General features: G+C 43.1%; 1 long non-coding RNA gene across 5 annotated transcripts in view; it reads left to right on the top strand.

Annotated features, from left to right (window-relative positions):
- LOC115658522 overlaps window positions 1–18,279 on the top strand; it is a 95,430-nt gene that overhangs the window by 48,825 nt on the left and 28,326 nt on the right. For all 5 annotated transcript variants that reach the window (XR_004002322.1, XR_004002323.1, XR_004002325.1 and 2 more), the window contains one exon: window positions 9,640–9,795. This is a non-coding gene — a long non-coding RNA (uncharacterized LOC115658522). The remainder of the gene's footprint in view (window positions 1–9,639; window positions 9,796–18,279) is intronic.

The following is an 18,279-nucleotide window of genomic DNA, read 5'->3' as shown; positions in this document are numbered from 1 at the left end:
AAGTCTCCAACTATTCTCCTAACTGCCATTGAACCTTCCCCTCCTGGCTTACTTATCCTCCAGTCAAGAGCCAGAGAGTAGCAGCAGATTCACCCCATTGCTGCTACTACCTATTACCACTCAGCAGATTCAGTACATAATGTATAAGAAAGTCAGGGCATACATATAAATGAGTCCATCCTTAGCTTACTCACATTTACTTCAGGGATGATCTTTCTAGTGCTGTCCATCAACAGAGATGGCATATGTAGTATGTTATAGAGCAAATATGTCAGAGATAAATAATTCAGATACAGCTCGCTATATACACATGGGACCTAATTTTCAGAGGTGTTGGGCACTAGCAGCTCCCATTAACCTCCACTGGAGTTGTGTGTGCTCAATACTTCTGAAAATCAGGCCCCCGGGGTCCATTTTCCAAGCCTGGTTGCCAGTTCCATATTAAAGCCCTTAAATCAGCATGTATGTACCTAAAACAAGTGAGTTTTCAAATGCAGAACTGGGCATCCTAATGTAAACCCCAAATTTTAACATTGACCACTATGATACACTAGGGCTCAATTTGGAAGTGGGTCTAAATTCCATTACTTGGCTCCATGTGTGCGACAGTCAAGTGTCTGGATTGTTTGCAGTGTTGTTGCAGTCCTATTGGTACAAGGATAGGAGAGACAAGGTGGCTGAGTTAATATCTTTTATTGGACCAACTTCTGTTGGTGCAAGAGACAAGCTTTGAAGTTCCACAGAGCTCTTCTTCAGGTCTGTCAGAAATAGTATTTCTGTCGGCAGTGGGTTTGTTTTAGTTTACAGTAGACGGCTCTCATCGTCTTTCCTTAGCTCTCCTACCCCTTGCATTTTTTTTTACCCTTCTCCTCCCCCAACTCTTTCCCTCTCTATTTTATCATAACCACTTATCATTCTGGATTACTCTGCATTGGGGGTTTTGTAACTGATGGCCTCTTCGGCCCTGTTTTCTCTTAGGGCTTGTTTACACAAGGAAGTTAATTGAAGATTAAAGTAGGATATGAATTCAAAGAGGAATTTTAATCCACTTTCAAAGTGGATTAAACTAATTCAGAATAAAGCACTCTTATTCTGGAATAAGAGCACCCAGACAGGGAGTTAATCAGGAATAACCCTTACAAATATATACCACAGAGAGAGAGAGAGGAGCGGGAAAAGAAACAGTCTTCAGTTTTATTTCAAGTGCTATGGAGCCATTTCCTATAGTACCGAAGAATGAAAGCTGATTACAGTAGCATGCAGGACATATGCTGCATGTTTTATGTCTATCAGTTTAGCCAATTATACTGCTAGATGACATGTTAATGAGACTTTTCTGATGAGTTAGTTGCTGTTTTGCAGATCAGGGGAATGTTTGGTGATGTGATGATGGAATTTTCACATGACACAAAGTTTCATTGCATCATATAGTTAGTATATAGGCTTTCACTGGGGACTTTATTTGTTTAACATATTAATGATGAACAGCTGGCTGCATTACAGCCTCGGTGTCAGAATGGATGGAGTCAAAATATGATGTTAGTCTAAAACATCATTACCTTTTTTGTAGATTGGCCGACATATATAGGGAGAATGAGCAAAACAAGGCGATGACATTGCAATAGTGGAAATAAAATGTCAAACATAATGAGAGTCAGAACAACATGTAGAAGAAATGTTGGCATGAAAGGTGTTAGAAGGATTTAACTGAGTTAAGGAATGTAGGTTATAAACACATCCAGTTTCCAAGACTGTGTTGCAGCCTAACGTGACTTGAAGCTAAGAGTTATATATGCAGTATTGTTCACATCATTGCTTTGATCCTTATGGTTTGACTTGCCTGAAAAGACCCTTATTAAAAAGTACCAGGTATTAGCTACTTCCTATCTCTGTGAACTTAGGCCATGGCTACAGTTGTAGATGTAGAGCGCTTTGAGTTAAACCAGTCTTCACAGAGCGCAGTACGGAAAGCGCTGCAATCTGTCCACACTGACAGGTTCAAGTGCACTGGTGTGGCCACATTTGCGGCACTTGCAGCGGCATCAGGAATGGTGCATTATGGGCAGCTAGCCAAGCATGCAAGTGACTGCGACGGGCTTTTAAAATGGGAGGGATGGAATGGAGTGGGACAGGGAGTGTGTTGTGTGTATGTGGGGGGAGAGAGAGAGTTTTTGGAGGGGGAGGCTGAGAGCATGTCAGAATGCTGTCTTGTAAGTTCAGACAGCAACAGACCCCCCTCCCTCCTGCCTCTCTCTTACACACAGCGTTCCACAGTAACGGCTTGCATGCTGGCTATCAGAAATGGAGCTTTGAAAGAGCATTTCCGCATCCCTACAGGAGTTCAAAACAATGACGAGTGGCCACTTGACTTAAGGGGATTATGGAACGTTTCCGGAGGCCGGTCAGAGCGCAGTAATGCAACACCTCATTCACACTGATGCCAAGGCACAGCAAACGTTATTCCTCTCGCTGAGGTGGAGTACCAACCGCATTGTAGCCACGGAGTCAGAGCGCTCTACGTGCCTTGCCAGTGTGAACAGGGAGTGAGCTGGTGTGCCCGGGGCTCCTTTATTGCGCTGTAACTCGCAAGTGTAGCCAAGCCCTTAGTGGGGATACTCAGCCATTCCTTGCTCCCAGCATCCCACAGTGTATTTGGATTGCACTACATGTAGCCTCTTTACACCAGCTTCACCCTCCCCCCAAACACATCTATGAAAACATCTTGCTACCTTAGTGAGAACTATGGTCCTCCGCTGCCAGTTTTGACTTTATATAACAATGGTGAGTCTGGAACCACTTGCCATCTGACATCATTCAATGTACATGAGAAGAAGCTTCATTTTAGAGTGTGTGGTTGTAAGTGGTTAGTGTAAAGGATCCATCAGTCCTCTCATTGCCATTGATTTGCTGTGTCTTTGAGTAAGCATCTTGGGGTACGTTTACACTGCAGTCAGGATGTGCATGGGATGTTACACACCATATTCTTCATAGAAATAGTATGATATAAATATAACATAACTAAGTTTTGTATTTAATGCAAGATGGGTCTTGTGAGATGTCATTGGAAAGGTTATGATTTACTGAATATGATTATCCTATTTGTATGCATGTATCATTTCTGTATCTGAAGTTAGGAATATTGACTATATAACAATTACAACTAGGTGTGTATTTGGGGGAACATCCACGAGACAGTAAGCAATCAGCCTGAATGGGCCATTTAAAAAGGACAATAGGACTTTGAATAAACTAATCTCCCACCTTTCTGGGATGTTGCTTTCACACAGCAAGGTAATGTGATGTTACCTGGTACGGAGTACCACCTTAGACATTGCTGGTATTTTTCCACTGGAAACAAAGGATTCCTACCTTATGTTAATTTTATTTAAGGTGGGGAAGTAAGTCAATCAGGGCTCTTCTCCATTGCCTCCCCACCCAAGAAGGAAGACTGCTAAAAACACCCAAAGAAACAAAGGAACTAAGCAGGGGAAAGGCGAAGGCTGAGTGCAGGCTGAGTTAGGGGTCTAGTCTGTAAAGAGACATAACTGGAACTCTGAGCTGCAGAAACTCTGCAACCTGCCTAAAACAACATTAAGGCTTTGTCTACACTACACAGTTTTTAGCGACATGGCTGAGTTGCCACAGCCGAGCTGCTAAAAGTCATGCAGTGTAGCCGCTGTTTCTTGGCTCTCCTGCCAGCAGAAGACTTCCACCCCCAACAAATGGGGTTAGCTTTGTCAACAGGAGAGCACTCCTGCTGGCAACGCGCTGTTCACACTGGCACTTGTCATGGCAAAACTTTCTTTCAGGGATGGGGGGGAGAATGTTAACACCTCTGAAAGACAAATGTTTTGTCGTTCAACTGCCAGTGTAGACATAACCTTAGGGTGTGCAATTATTATTTGTAACCTGTTTCTTGAGTGTATTAAGCTTAGTTTGCATGATTTGTTTTATTTGCTCAGTAATCTGCTTTGTTCTGTTTGCTACTCCTTATAATCACTTAAAATTTACCTTTTGTAGTTAATAAACTTATTTCTTGTTTATTCCAAAACCCAGTTTGTGCAATTCATATGGGGAGGGGGAGGAGAGGGGGGCAAAAATCCATGCATATCTCCCACCACATTGAGGGAGGGGGTGAATTTCATGAGCTTATGCTATATTGATTTCTATACCGCACTGATCTCAAGCTCTGTGTGATTCTACAGTTGGGTGTTTCCCTACGTGTGTCTGTGTCTGTGTGCTGGAAAGGGGCTTGAGAGCCAGTCACAGCAACACAGAGTGAGGGAAACTCAAATGAGAAGGCTCAGTGGCACCCCATAAAGCAGGAATCCAACCCATCACAATGTGATTGCAGCACGGGTAGACATACCTGAGCTAGCTTAAGTGCCAATAGTAATCAAGCTGCAGCAACATGGGCTTCAGCACAGGCTGTACAAGGCCACCAGGACCCTGGATTCATACCCAAGCAGCTGGTTTGCTCTGAAGTCCATGCTGTTACAGCTTCACTGTATTTGTGCTAGCTAGATTCAATCTAGTGTAGGTATGTCTACCCATGATTGCCGTATAGATATATCCTTAACCTTTCTAAACTCTGATTATCTATCAGTAAGATGAGTTTTTAAGCACTATTTACCTATGAATTTTATAGGAGGGATATAATTCTCTAATACATTCTAATGGACGATTTACAAATTCTGTTCAAAAGTTACCATTCTCTGTTAAATTCTGCAGGAATATATAATATTACACAAGTTAGAGATGGGGGAGCGATTTATAAGGTCATCCCCTGCCAGTTCAGGGTATTCCCTAGTGCTTAATCAGTGTATGTTTAAAAGTCCTAACTAAGCTAGGCTTTTCCTTCTTCCCATAGAAGATTATCCTGTGAACTAACAGAGAACATTAGCAGGAAATTTTCTTGATGGTCAACCTACATTTTCTCTTAATTTCATCCTGTTGCACTTATGCCCTTGTAAGCACCCTAAGTAATATTTTTTCTCGTGGTAGTAACTGTCTACATACAAGTATTTGAAGGATGTACTCTTCCTTCTTGTCATTCAGCTTAGCTATATTCAGCTCTTCTGGCCTTAATAAAATGCTGTCAGATTTTCTGATGAAAGGTGCTATATAAGCCCCAATGGTGAAAGTCAAATAACAAGTTGCCATCCACTGTCAGTTTCAGAGGAAGAAGTACTGAAATTAAAAAATCCACGACATTCAGTTATATGTTAGAATTAGAAATAGCAGCGAATAGTGTTTTCTAGGAATTTTCCCCAGCGACTCTTTTGCTGGATGATGATAGTCTGGGATAAATGCTGCCCTCGGTCCACTGAAATCATAAAAATGAATTTGTAAAAACAGCAGAGAGTCCTGTGGCACCTTATAGACTAACAGACGTTTTGGAGCATGAGCTTTCGTGGGTGAATACCTACTTCGTCGGATGCATGTAGTGGAAATTTCCAGGGGCAGGTATATATATGCAAGCAAGCTAGAGATAACGAGGTTAGTTCAATCAGGGAGGATGAGGCCCTGTTCTTGCAGCTGAGGTGTGAAAACCAAGGGAGGAGAAACTGGTTTTGTAGTTGGCAAGCCATTCACAGTCTTTGTTTAATCCTGAGCTGATGCTGTCAGATTTGAAGATGAACTGAAGCTCAGCAGTTTCTCTTTGAAGTCTGGTCCTGAAGTTTTTTTGCTGCAGGATGGCCACCTTAAGGTCTGTTATTGTGTGGCCAGGGAGGTTGAAGTGTTCTCCTACAGGTTTTTGTATATTGCCATTCCTAATATCTGATTTGTGTCCATTTATCCTGTTCTGTAGAGACTGTCCAGTTTGGCCGATGTACATAGCAGAGGGGCATTGCTGGCATATGATGGCGTATATTACATTGGTGGACGTGCAAGGGCTAGTTCAAACACAAAGGGCTAGCAAGGGCTAGTTCAAACACAAAGCCATGCTTAAGCACCATTCTGCCAAGAGGTACTAAAACAGTTTCTTTAGCTACTGTAGACATGACCAGAGTGTGTGCTGAGGAAGGCGTGGTTGTATATTTGGTGTGTGCTTTCTAGCGGATGGAAGAGATAGCGAGAGAACCACAGATGGAGACTGTTAAAGAGAAAGGAAAAGGAAACAAAACATAAAATATAGGATTAAGTGTGCTGGGCGTCTTGATTGGAATGAGTGACTTCAAACAACAGAGGTGTGGTGTTTTATGTTGGCTCAGATAACAAAAAAGAAAGAGGACACAAGTATAATAAAAGATTTTCTGCTTTCAAAAGAATTGACAGCTATTTGTTATGGCTTTCCCTTAGTAGGTAATGCTGCAGTTAGTAACAGAGTAACAATTGTGTTAAAGACCATTTTCAAATCCTCGAACTTTCGGACAACTTCTCCTTTTGAGATGTCTGGTCTCCATCCAAAAGGTGATTTTTTTTTTTTATTATTTTTTTTAGGGAAAGTTTGGGCAAAATAGCTGTAGCTGGTTGTGAATTGGGAAAATACTTTTTTTTCCTGCAGTGAAGATATCTGTGTAGAAGAGTGGGTGGCTAACTAAAAGCAGCAGAAATATGGAACTTGGTACAGATATGGTCATTAGGGCCTAAGTTTTGATTAAAAATTGGTTAGAAGTTATAAATCTTTGAAATACACAAGGATCCATAAGGATGTATAATATGACTCTGTTCTAAGGTTGAGCATTTGGATATGTTTTTCTGGATACATCTTCCCTGAAGCGTACACTTATTACTGTAGGTCTCTAAGCACCAGTCCCCCTTCCGGACTTGAACTGGCTTAAAAGCTTACACAGATTTCATTGTTTTTTTTCCACTATGAAGTGGCTTTGGCACTTTTTGCCTACATGGAATAAACAAAAATCCTACTCATGAGCCCTTTGGTTCTTTAAAGAAATCTCTAGCAAATTAGTTGGGTAAGAATGTGGTAATTCAATGTTGCAGTTGCTTAATAAAAATTAAAAGGCCAAGAAATGCAAAATTAGGTTTAATCAAAATAACACATGAACGTATGAATTTTCTATTCCTACTTTGCTTGTTAAGGGAATAGCTTAATACATTGTTTCTCAAACTTGGGACGCCACTTGTGTAGGGAAAGCCCCTAGCAGGCCGGGCCGGTTTGTTTACCTGCCGTGTCCACAGGTCCGGCTGATCACGGCTCCCACTGGCCAATGGGAGCCGCTGGAAGCAGCGGCCAGTGTGCCCCTCGGCCTGCGCTGCTTCCAGCAGCTCCCATTGGCCTGGAGCAGCGAACCGTGGCCAGTGGGAGCCGCAATCGGCCGGACCTGCGGACGCAGTAGGTAAACAAACCAGCCTGGCCCACCAGTTCTTCCCCTACACAAGCAGTGTCCCAAGTTTGGGAAACATTGGCTTAGTACATTGCTGTCTAAAAACATGCATCATAAAACACAGATCTACTTCCAGTGGAACCTTAACTTTTATAGTTCCTAATAGTTTGTGATTTTTTTAACTGTGCCACCTTAACATTGTATTAAATCCTAATTCAGCAAAACGCTTAAGCAAGCACATGCTTAAATGCTTTGCTGAGTAGGAAGGGACTTGAGCATGTGCAAAAGTGACTTGTTGAGTCAAGACAGACAGTATTTTCTCTCTCTCTCTCTCTGATGTATTTGAGTAACATACATACCCAGTAATTATCACTCCAATCCTTAGTGTTCTGGCATTTAGCAAGTGTTCTGATAACTAGCTGAGCCCTCACATCTACTGGAAAAATGTTCATAAGTTATAGCTGTAACGCTAACATTCTGCTTTACAAGCAAAACGTTTCATAAAACAGAACATGTGTGAATCTTAAGCCTTCTCCTTCCATCATAGCTTTTCTCCCCGGACTCCAGAACCTTAACTTATTTTGAAAAAGGGGATGTCACATGTATAAACTGTGGCAGATCTTTTAATTCTTTGTAAACGTTACACATTTCATCACTGAAAGAGCTGTATCAAATCTTTATACAGGATACTGAACTTCGTACTGCTAAGGGAAAATGATCCATCTTCCCTATACAGAAGGCATTACATCACAGAAGGGATGGAAACAGAGAGCTCTGAGGGACTGGGATAGGCAAACTTTCCTCCTTTTACAGGAAATGGGTGAAGCCTTGCTTGAAATTATTACTCAGACGTTTTGTGCTGTGAAGGAAATGTCTCCTGATAGCACAAGCTATTGGTTTCCTGTTGTGAACTAACAGTTTTTGGCATAACCAGGAATGGACAGGAAGGGCAGACGATTGGGGGTCACTTGGAGATCCTTGTTTTAATGACAAGTAAATTGGAAGAAATTTGGGCAGCAGAGACACTAAAATGAAAAGAGGAGGATCAATTGCTGATTAGTAGGATGTTGCTGTGGAAACAAACAATACATCAAGTGCTACCAGGCTTGTCAGAAAAGCAGGTGTGACACTATTGTTTAAAAGGAAGTATACTGTGGGAGAAATCCCTTTGTATGCTCCATAATTAAGAGCCTGATTCAACAAAATATACATCCGGTTTCCACACTGAGAGGCAATTTTTGGAGGTTTCCATAGATGCTGGATTTTTTTCTTCTTTCAGTGGGACCCTATAACTGAGGCACTTGCAAATGCCATTTTCCAATTGTAATATATAAATAGCACTGCTATCGGCTCCCTCCTCACTTGATCACCTTACTTATTGTCTTCCGAGGCTGGAGAAAGGGGTTGTGCACGACCTTTGTTTTGCCTAGGATCAGCTAGTTCTAGATGGCTACTTGGTAGCCCATCACAGGGACAGAAGGGAGAAGGCTTGAGCCCCCCTGATACTGGGGACTAGTTCAGCCTCCGGTGCTTGTTAAGGCATCTCTGAAGGCTGTCCTACCTTCTACCTAAGCTACCCTAGCCCTGTGGGCACTGCAGCAGCCTTCTGAACTGAACTAAGGGTCCTGTGTGAAGGGAGGAATGCACAGCTAGCTATGCACCTGCCAGAGAGGCTCCCTTTGTCAGGGGTATACTCCAGACCCTCACTAGCCCTGTTACAGCAACATAGCTAATGCAAAATAGCCTCAGTACAGAGGCCATTTCTCCCTTTCAGGACTAGTCATGTAAGGTGCTAAGCACCCCCTGCAGCCATTGGAATCCTGCTTATAGGATGAGGGCTGAGGCCTCTCACAGGACTGCACTTTAATTGAACTACACGTAAGGGACATAAAATCAGGAAAAATTGTCTCAACGTACATCTTTAAACAAAACCTTTTTTTTTAAATAAGTGAGCAAATTCTCTTACATAAAATAAATCTGCTCCGTTTTTGTCACACATTTGATGGTCACAAATTTCATCCTTGTGAAAGCATTATTTTGATTGTGTGTAAATTCAGGTACAGAAAACTGCTTCTTTCACAGAATTAAAATTAATTAAAAGAGCTAATCCATGTGTGCGGACACTGAAATAAACTTTCCTGAAGCATTGGTTGTTTTTATGGTGCAAAATGCACAACCGTTTGTAAAAATGTGCCTTCGCTTTCCTTTTGGATTTACTAAAGACAGATCTATGAAATCCATGTACGACAACATTTCTGCTTTCTGCTCCAAAAAAACACAAACTTCAGTCATCTTTGAATCATGCTCTTTTTTTAAAAACATCTTTTAAATATTTTTGTTTCCATTTCAGACTGCCAGCATTTCCATGGAAACCCCCAAAAATAAAGACTTTCCCAGCCTTGTGAGAACACACCTGCAAGAACCAGAATCACATTTCGCCTTTGGCCTCTCAAAAGTGACACTCCTCCATTTTGGTGTCACCTAAGGACATTTGTTTTTACACTAGGTATGGATATGTGCTCTCAAAATTAGCAGAAAGTATATATTAATCTAAAATTGCTATCATTTGAACTCTTGCCATTGAGAGTAACAAATGTGTTTTGCTGTCCAACAACTCTCTCTTTAAAATGTTACTTCATTCTCTTTTTAAGGGAAAATAAACAAACGAAAGGAATTGCTCTAAAGACCATAGAGCTGAGGTTTGCAGTCCTGAGATAAGAGAACTAAGGATCGTTAGAGATAAGAATTGTGTTTTGATCTTTTTAAATTGCTAATCTTGTACATATACATTTTTAGATATAAAGCCAAATTTTCAGCATCCCAGTTTCAAATTTTTCATGCTCAACCGCTTTTCCCATGTGACTCCCCCACATGTAAAGAAAACCTGAATTGTCATGTGCAAAATGATTGCACACCATTTTTTCCTCCACATGCCTACTTTTCCCCCCAAACATAGCTAGTTGCGGATGCAAAGCTGAATTCACAAAATCAGAGGCTGGCTAAAAATTGCCCTTTAGGGATTTTGTTTGCTATATATCAAAGCAGTTGACTTTTACATATTTCTAAAGGTACTTGTCAGCACTACAGCACTAAGGAGCAGCCTTACTTACATCAACCAAACTTGCTAATGAACACTAAAGGAAAATGGGGAGATTTTTTTGCTAAGGAAACCTTCTCCAAGGATCTCTTACACAGTGAGTTAAAAAAGAAATGTTTTGGATAAGACAATCTCCAGGTGTATTTCTTAAATTAACTCAATAGTGGCAAAGTAAATAGTTTCAGAATCATTTCCATGAGTATTTGGCCAAATAAAATAACTGAACTGAACTCAGCCTTATCCACACCCCCTTTTGTAATATTCTAACAAGTGAGTTCAGTGGCAAGATTATCTGGGGTTACCTTTATTCACATTGAATAGTGAATCCATGAATAATCCTACTGAAGGTAATGGGCTGTTTTGTGAAGAAAGGCACTACTCCATGTAAGTAAGGATATCAACAGCTGCCTCTACATTAATATTAAAGAATATTCACAGAAACCAAATTTTGAGCTCAAACACTTCCAAACTCTATCGATGCAATTACATAGAACTAAAGGGTACAGCTGAAATTTTGAACATCAGATGTAGTGAATGGCTGATAAGCAATCTGCAGGCTCAGAATTATTTGCACAAATTATTTGGTGAATAATTTCAAATAATAAACTAGAGAAAATCTAACAGTGCTTGTGGGACAATCCCCAAGCAGAAAAAGATGCTCAATTCAAATGTTATTTATTCACTCAGCTATATTTGCTAACCAAGAGTTACTCTCTGATAATGTTTAATCTGGTTGAGTGCATTTTGAACATAAATTTAGACATAGACTGAGGCCTAATTGTGATACATCCATATACATGTGCTACAGAATGCTGGATGGTACTGAAAGCACCCATTTACACGTTATTGTACAGCAACCTTTCAGAAGTGGTGTGCCGAGTCTCCATTTATTCACTCTAATTTAAGGTTTCACGTGCTGATGAAATACATTTTAACGTTTTTAGAAAGTCTCTTTCTATAAGTCTATAAACTATTGTATGTAAAGTAAACAAGTTTTTTAAAATGTTTAAGAAGATTCATTTAAAATTAAATTAAAATGCAGATCTTATCAATTTAGTACAGAGGTTCTTAATCTGGGGTGCATGCACCCCCTGGGGCAAGGCCAGTGCAAGGATATTTTGTGCCCTAAGCAAAACTTGCACCTTGCGCCCTCCTCCTCGCACATCGGTTCATTGAGTGGCAAATCCCGATGAGCCTTTATAGACCCCAAGGGCCTGCTATGCCCAGGGGCTGCTCCCCAGACCAGGTTTCCCCCTCCCTGCCCCCTGAACCCCCTGGAGGGTGCACAGCCCCCCCACACAAGCTCTTCCAACCCCACTCCAGTGGCCCCCGCCCCAAATCCACTCACTGGCTTTGCCAGGCTTGGGCCGCTGCAGCAGCTCGACAGGGAGGAGCCGCCTTCCGGAGGCACTGGAGAGCCAGAGCATCCTGCTTGAGGCAGCAGCGAGCCCCAGCCATGGAGGAGCCAGCATGGTGCAGGCAGGCAGCAGCCCTGCAAAGGCGGCAGTGCCGCTAGCAGGGAGCAGCTGTGACCTCCCCCCACACCCAAGCTGTGGCCCGGCTCCCCCCAGGGGGCTCCTGCAAGCTGCAGTGGATGTATGTGGGCGCCAGCCCCCATGTGCCCCCTGGCTCCCCCCTCACCTTGGGTTACCATATTTCAACAATCAAAAAGAGGGGAGAGCCCTGCCCTAGCCTCACCCCGGCCACTTCCTCCCACTTCCCACCCTGACTGCCCCTGTCAGAACCCCCAACTCCTCCCTGTCCCCTGACTGCCTCCTCCTGGGACCCCTGCCCCTAACTGCCCCCCCCAAACCCCACTCCCTACCTAAGCCTCCCTGCTCCTTGTCCCCTGACTGCTCCCTCCTGAGACTCCCCCACCCTAACTATCCCTCTAGGACCCTACCCCGTACCTGTCCCCTGACTGCCCCAACCCTTATCCACACCCCCACCCCCAGACAGACCCCCCAGGACTTCCACGCCCCATCCAACCACTCCCCACCCTCAGACAGGACCCCCATAACTCCCGACCCATCCAACCCTCCCCCTTCTCCCTGACTGCCCCCCAGGGACTCCCCTTACCATGCCCATGCTAGTCAGATGCTGGCTTCACGTGGAGGCAAAACTCGACAGGGAATGCTGAGGCAGCGGGAGGGAGGAGCTGCAGGAGGGACAGCGGCTGTGGCGGCTCACACTTCTGGGAGCCACAGAATCCTAGCGCAGTGAGGAGGGGAGCCGGGGGGGGCGCGGCTGGCTGGGCTGTGGCCCAGTGACCCCCCCCCCGGGGGCCTCCTGCAGCAGATACATGCGGGTTCCTCACCGCACTTGGGCTCTGCAGCTCCCGGGAGTGTAAGCCACTGCCACTGCCCCTCTTGCAGCAGGCTCGGGGCCCCATGCCCCAGCGGCTCACACTCCTGGGAGCCACAGAACCGAGTGCAGTGAGCGGGGAACTGGAGGGCAGGCCTGCCACCGGTCTGGGGTGCTGGCCACCAGCCCCGCTCAGCCTCCTGCCAGCTGAGTGAACAGAACCCCAGACTGGCAGGAGGCTGAGTGGGGCTGGCAGCCAGGACCTCGACCGGCAGCTGCGTGCCAGGCAAAATTGGCTTGCGTGCCACTTTTGGCATGCATGCCGTAGATTGCCGACCCCGATATACAGCTTACTGTTATGTATAAGAAAGACAAGGTGGGTGAGGTAGTATCTTTTGGTGGACCAACTCCTGTTGGTGAAAGGGACAAGCTCTGGAGCATGGAACGAGAATACCCAAGTTAAATACAAGGTGGGACAGACTGTTTAAGCACAGGGGGTTCATACATGTTGTAGGCGACCACTTAAAATGAAGTGGGCAATTAACATCTCTGCAGTCATAGGACACTGAAGGGTTTGTAAGCAGCAGGGTGTGTTGCAAATTGTTGTAACGGGCCATAAAACTGGCGTCTCTGTTAAGTCCACTGTTTTTAGTATCCAGCAGAGTTATGAATTTAAATTCCCAGGCTTGTCTCTTGAAGATGTTGTGCAGGTTTCCTTTGAGGATGAGGACTGAGAGGTTAGATATGAAATTTGCTCATTTATAATTCTTTTACAACACGCCTTTCAAGATCCATAAGCCCTACACACACCTATCACAGTAAGTGGCGTATCTCATCTAGTGCATCAAATGCCCCAACAACTCCTCTATGGGTGAAACCAATCACTATGCTCTTGAATGAACTCTCACGAAAAGAAATGATAGACAAAACACCCATGCAAGAATACTTTTCACAAAGCGATCACTCCGTATCTGACCTCTCTCTTCATCCTCATAGGAAACCTACACAACACCTTCAAGAGATGAGCATGGGCACTTAGGCCTGATCTACACTAAAAAATTAAAGTTAACTTAACTATATTGCCTAGGGGTGTGAAAAAAATCTGCACCCCTGAACAGCGCGGTTAAACTGACCAAATCCCCAGTGTAGACAGCACTAGGTCTACAGAAGAATTCTCCTCGCTTCTGCCTCTCTGGCAGGTAGATTACCTATACTGATGGGAGAATCCCTCCTGTCAGCATTGGTAGTGTCTATACTGAAGTGCTAGAGCAGTGCAGCTATACCACTATAGCATTTCAAATGTAGACAAGCCCTTAAATTCATAACTGCTGGACACTAAACACCATGGACTTGAGATACTGATTTTATGGCCCATTTTAACAATCTGTAACATACCCTGCTACCTCCACTGTCTAACCCTCCCACTACTACCTCTCCATTTTCCTGTGAGTCCAGGGGTATTACTTGCCCACTTCATTTTAAGTGGTCTCCTACAACCTATGAACCTATTATGTTTAACAATCTCTCCCCCTTTGTTTTTCGCTTGGGCACCTCTGTTACCTTCTCCAGACATGAGGAAGAGTTCTGTGAAGCTTTAAAGGTTGTCCCTTCTACCAACAGAAGTTGGTCCAATAAAAGATATTACATCACCTGCCTTGTCTCTCTTATATCTCTCACCATAGCTACAATGCTACCGCAAACAACCAGTCACTCTCAAGTGTGCTTTTGTACCATCTCAGACTGATTGCATCAGGGCTGGACTTGTCTGATATTCCTGTGAGAGAGCTTCATGAAAAATACAGCTTGATGCACAAAATGGTGTTGATAATTTTGGATAAGACAAATCTCAAGGTCCTGAATACTTGTAGTCCTTACAGTTCCTAGGTCATTTTCTGCCAGAACAGGAATGTAATCCAACATCCTGGCCAAACTCCAGATCACATACTTATACCTTCTATTTGCTGAAAGTCCCCATACAGTTTCAGTGTGCTTCACTTCCTGTCTTAAGTAGCTACTTATTCAGTGTTGCTACATGGTGTTTAATTTCTGCTGTGGAGATTGGTGGCATTTCAGTGGTAGGTGAAGGGATTCCTGTATATGTATTCATACAGAAAATGACAATTTCAGAGTTGTTTTGATGTATGTTTATTGCAGTACTCCTAAAGATTGATTAGTAAATATGGTAAAACTTGAACATCAACGTAGATGGCAGGTGGAGTTTTACGACAACAGCCATTAGAGTAAAAGGATAAATGATACAGCATCTGAGTGTGGTTTTCAGTTATTCATTTGAAACAGATGAAGTAAAATCCACATGCAGAAAATAAATTCACATGGGCTAAATCTTTGGGGTAGGGGTAGAGGGGGAAGAAATAAGTTTTCTAGGATGTTGTAAAGTTAGTGTAGATTTAAACTCCATTGTAGTAAAATTGCAATACTCTACATTAGCTATATAGTCTTCCTTCGACTATATTCAAATCACTTATTTCATTTGTGCGTGCTTGCTGTAGCTGAGATTAAACAGCAGCACAATACAGCTCCAGCTCAGTAGTGAGAGACTTCAACTGAAAAGCATTTATTTATATGTTGTGATTCACTCTGTTTTCAGTGTCACGTCACTTGCATTCTGAATAGGAGGTTGTAGTTCCTTTTAACGGTTTACTTAAACAGGAGAAACAGCAAGAACTGTATCTGGCCACCTTTATGTTAATAATACAACTGGCATATGCTACGTTTTTGGTACTGACACATTGTACAAGGATATGTGAGAGGTTGGATTGCTACAATGGTTGCCATTGAAAAGAAACCCTAGCTGACAATAGCTCATCTTAATTAATTCACCTCTTAGAGTTGGTAGGGGACCTCCCACCTTTTCATGTTCTCTGTATGTACATATATCTCCTCACTATATGTTCCATTCTATGCATCTGATGAAGTGGGCTGTAGCCCACGAAAGCTTATGCTCAAATAAACTTGTTAGTCTCTAAGGTGCCACAAGGACTCCTGTTCTTTTAGCTTTTGCCATCAGTCACCACAACAGTGGTATCTGAGAACAGGTAATAACAGAATAGAGTGGTAACATGGAACTGGAAATAAGCATACAGAAAAACTCCGGTGTCTGTGGGCAAATGTTAATGTTTTAATAGCCACCGTTCAAAACAAATCAGTCACTTTGGTGACTTTCAATACAATAACCTCAAAGTTAAGATTGGTATAAAAGTGAAAAAATGCTAGCAGAAATTTTCTAGCCATTCATGTACTGTTCTGCCTTTTAGGCTCAAACTGGGGTTTGTTTTGTTTAACTCTACATTTCTTTGGTTTGGCTGGTTTGAATCCCAGTGTGAATTAGAATGACGAACTGCAGCCCTAAAACAAAAGGTCTCTTCTACTGACCTTTACATTAGGTCTTGAATGGCATTTATAACTCGTTTAGCTTTCAATCCCATTTGAGCTGTACCTGGAAAGGTGGCAGTTCCTGAGTGAGCCTGGATAGTCTCCTCTCACAAGAGGACTTCAAAGCCAAAAATTCAGTCACTTTACCTTCCATTTCTAATGCTGTCTTGAGGGAGAGAATTTTTGATAGAAAGCTGCAGATCCTAGAGCTTGATGCATGAGAACAGATCAGTGCTCCATCTATTCCCATTTCCTGTCTCTGATATTGAGCAATGCCACATGCTGTAGAGGAGGCATACCTTGCCAACCCCTCCAGCTTGTGAAATACTGTGCCCTTGGAGATGGGCCATTTCTTCTTGATCCCAGCTGGTCAGTAGTTTATGCCCGGATGCACAGGCCTTTAATTTATTATTGCTAGTGATAATGTTCAGATGCCTCTATTCTTATTCACATAAAGGTCAAATCCTTTGAATATTACTACAAGTATTTGTTGCAATAATATTCTGCAGCAAGTTATGTTGCAAGAAAAGCTCCATGAGCCTGTAATAAGTTTTCAGAGGGGCTTCCTGAGGAGAGAGTCCCTGACTTTGGATTCCCTCCTCACATTTGGCCAGAGGAGGGAATCCTCTGCACATGCAGCATACCACAGGTTCACTGTGGGCACACAGTGTTCATGGCCTTCACTATTCAAATTGTACCATGTAACAGCTGCACATAGGGCTCAACTGTGCCTGATAGACACAATGAGAAGGACTATACTTGGGAGGCTCAATACGCAGAATACCTATGAAAATGCAGTATGCTGCTCCCTGGATATCCACCCGGGAGACCCGTTTCCTTTGGGATGGCTAGTGCCTTCAAGGGCACTATTAGGGAGCACTCCATGGAGCAAATGGCATTCCAGCTTAACAACTATGTGGATTACCTCTAGGTGCTGCCATTTGGCCTCACTGCATGTACTGTTGCTGTCACGCACATTTTTCATGTAGATGGCATAATTATTGTGGCAGTGACTCTGGTGGCTCCTGTTTGCTCTTCTAACAATTTCTATTCTCTAAGTCCATTACTGTAGGGGTCCTAGCTTTTACTATCAGAAAGACTTTTTTTGCTTCATGATCTCTTAAGTACAGTATTGATTTATAAAAGTATATCCCCCTTCCTTCTTCGTGGCTGTTTCTCATCTGCTTTTAGTATACCTTTTGATCATACTTTTGACAGTCACTCATCCAATTCCTCTTTAAGTAACCCTTCTTCCCCCCAACCAACAAACTAAAGGAAACAAGTGTTCATGGTCCATTTGCTGGAGGGTACATGCAAACTAAGCATAGGTGCGTACACACAGTCACCTAGGGAAAGCAAAGTATTGCTTAGGAGAGTTATCTGTAAAACACTACCCATCTCTTCCCCAGGAGCCAGTGTGGGGGACTCCTCCAGCAGGGTTGGTTTCCAGTGTATCTTACTGTTGTGGCTGTATCTTAGATATTTTGTCAGGTATCTACAACCGGGGCCAGCCATCTTCTTGTATATTTTATATTATAAGAAGAATCAGTCAGCAAGTGCTGCTAGATTCTATATAACTATCCAAAAAAGGCTGGTACTATGGAATAAGTAAGCACTTTAGAGGCTTTTTTAGTCTTGTTCTCTCAAATCTCCCCATGTCTATTTCTGATCCCAACCCTCTTGGAGGCGGAACAGGGGGAGGAGTTCCCCAGTGTGCCTGAAATATTGAACTACTCCCAAAGGACAAAACCTAAACAAACAGTATCCTGCTGCTTGTCACACCCAATCCTTACCTAACCTAAACAGCCACTGACCCGCTTATCGCCCTCGGTCAACAACTTTCAGAAGGTTTTATTGTGAGAGGGGAAAGCCTTTTACCTCTTCCACTGGTTTTATTTATCAGAGGGTAGCCGTGTTAGTCTGGATCTGTAAAAGCAGCAAAGAATCCTGTGGCACCTTATAGACTAACAGACGTTTTGGAGCATGAGCTTTCGTGGGTGAATACCCACTTCCTCAGATGCATGTAATGGAAAAAGCTCATGCTCCAAAACGTCTGTTAGTCTATAAGGTGCCACAGGATTCTTTGCTGCTTTCACTGGTTTTATTGCTACCTCCACATTACATGCCTTAAACAGCCAGCTGTGTGTGCTTGCCATTTAGAGAGGTAGGCATGCACAGAAACGGATGCTAAATTAG

This window comes from Gopherus evgoodei, chromosome 10 (assembly GCF_007399415.2).
Source record: "Gopherus evgoodei ecotype Sinaloan lineage chromosome 10, rGopEvg1_v1.p, whole genome shotgun sequence".
Lineage (NCBI taxonomy): Eukaryota > Metazoa > Chordata > Testudines > Testudinidae > Gopherus > Gopherus evgoodei.
Note: the sequence above shows the minus strand (reverse complement) of the source record. Positions and strands in the feature narration are given on the sequence as shown.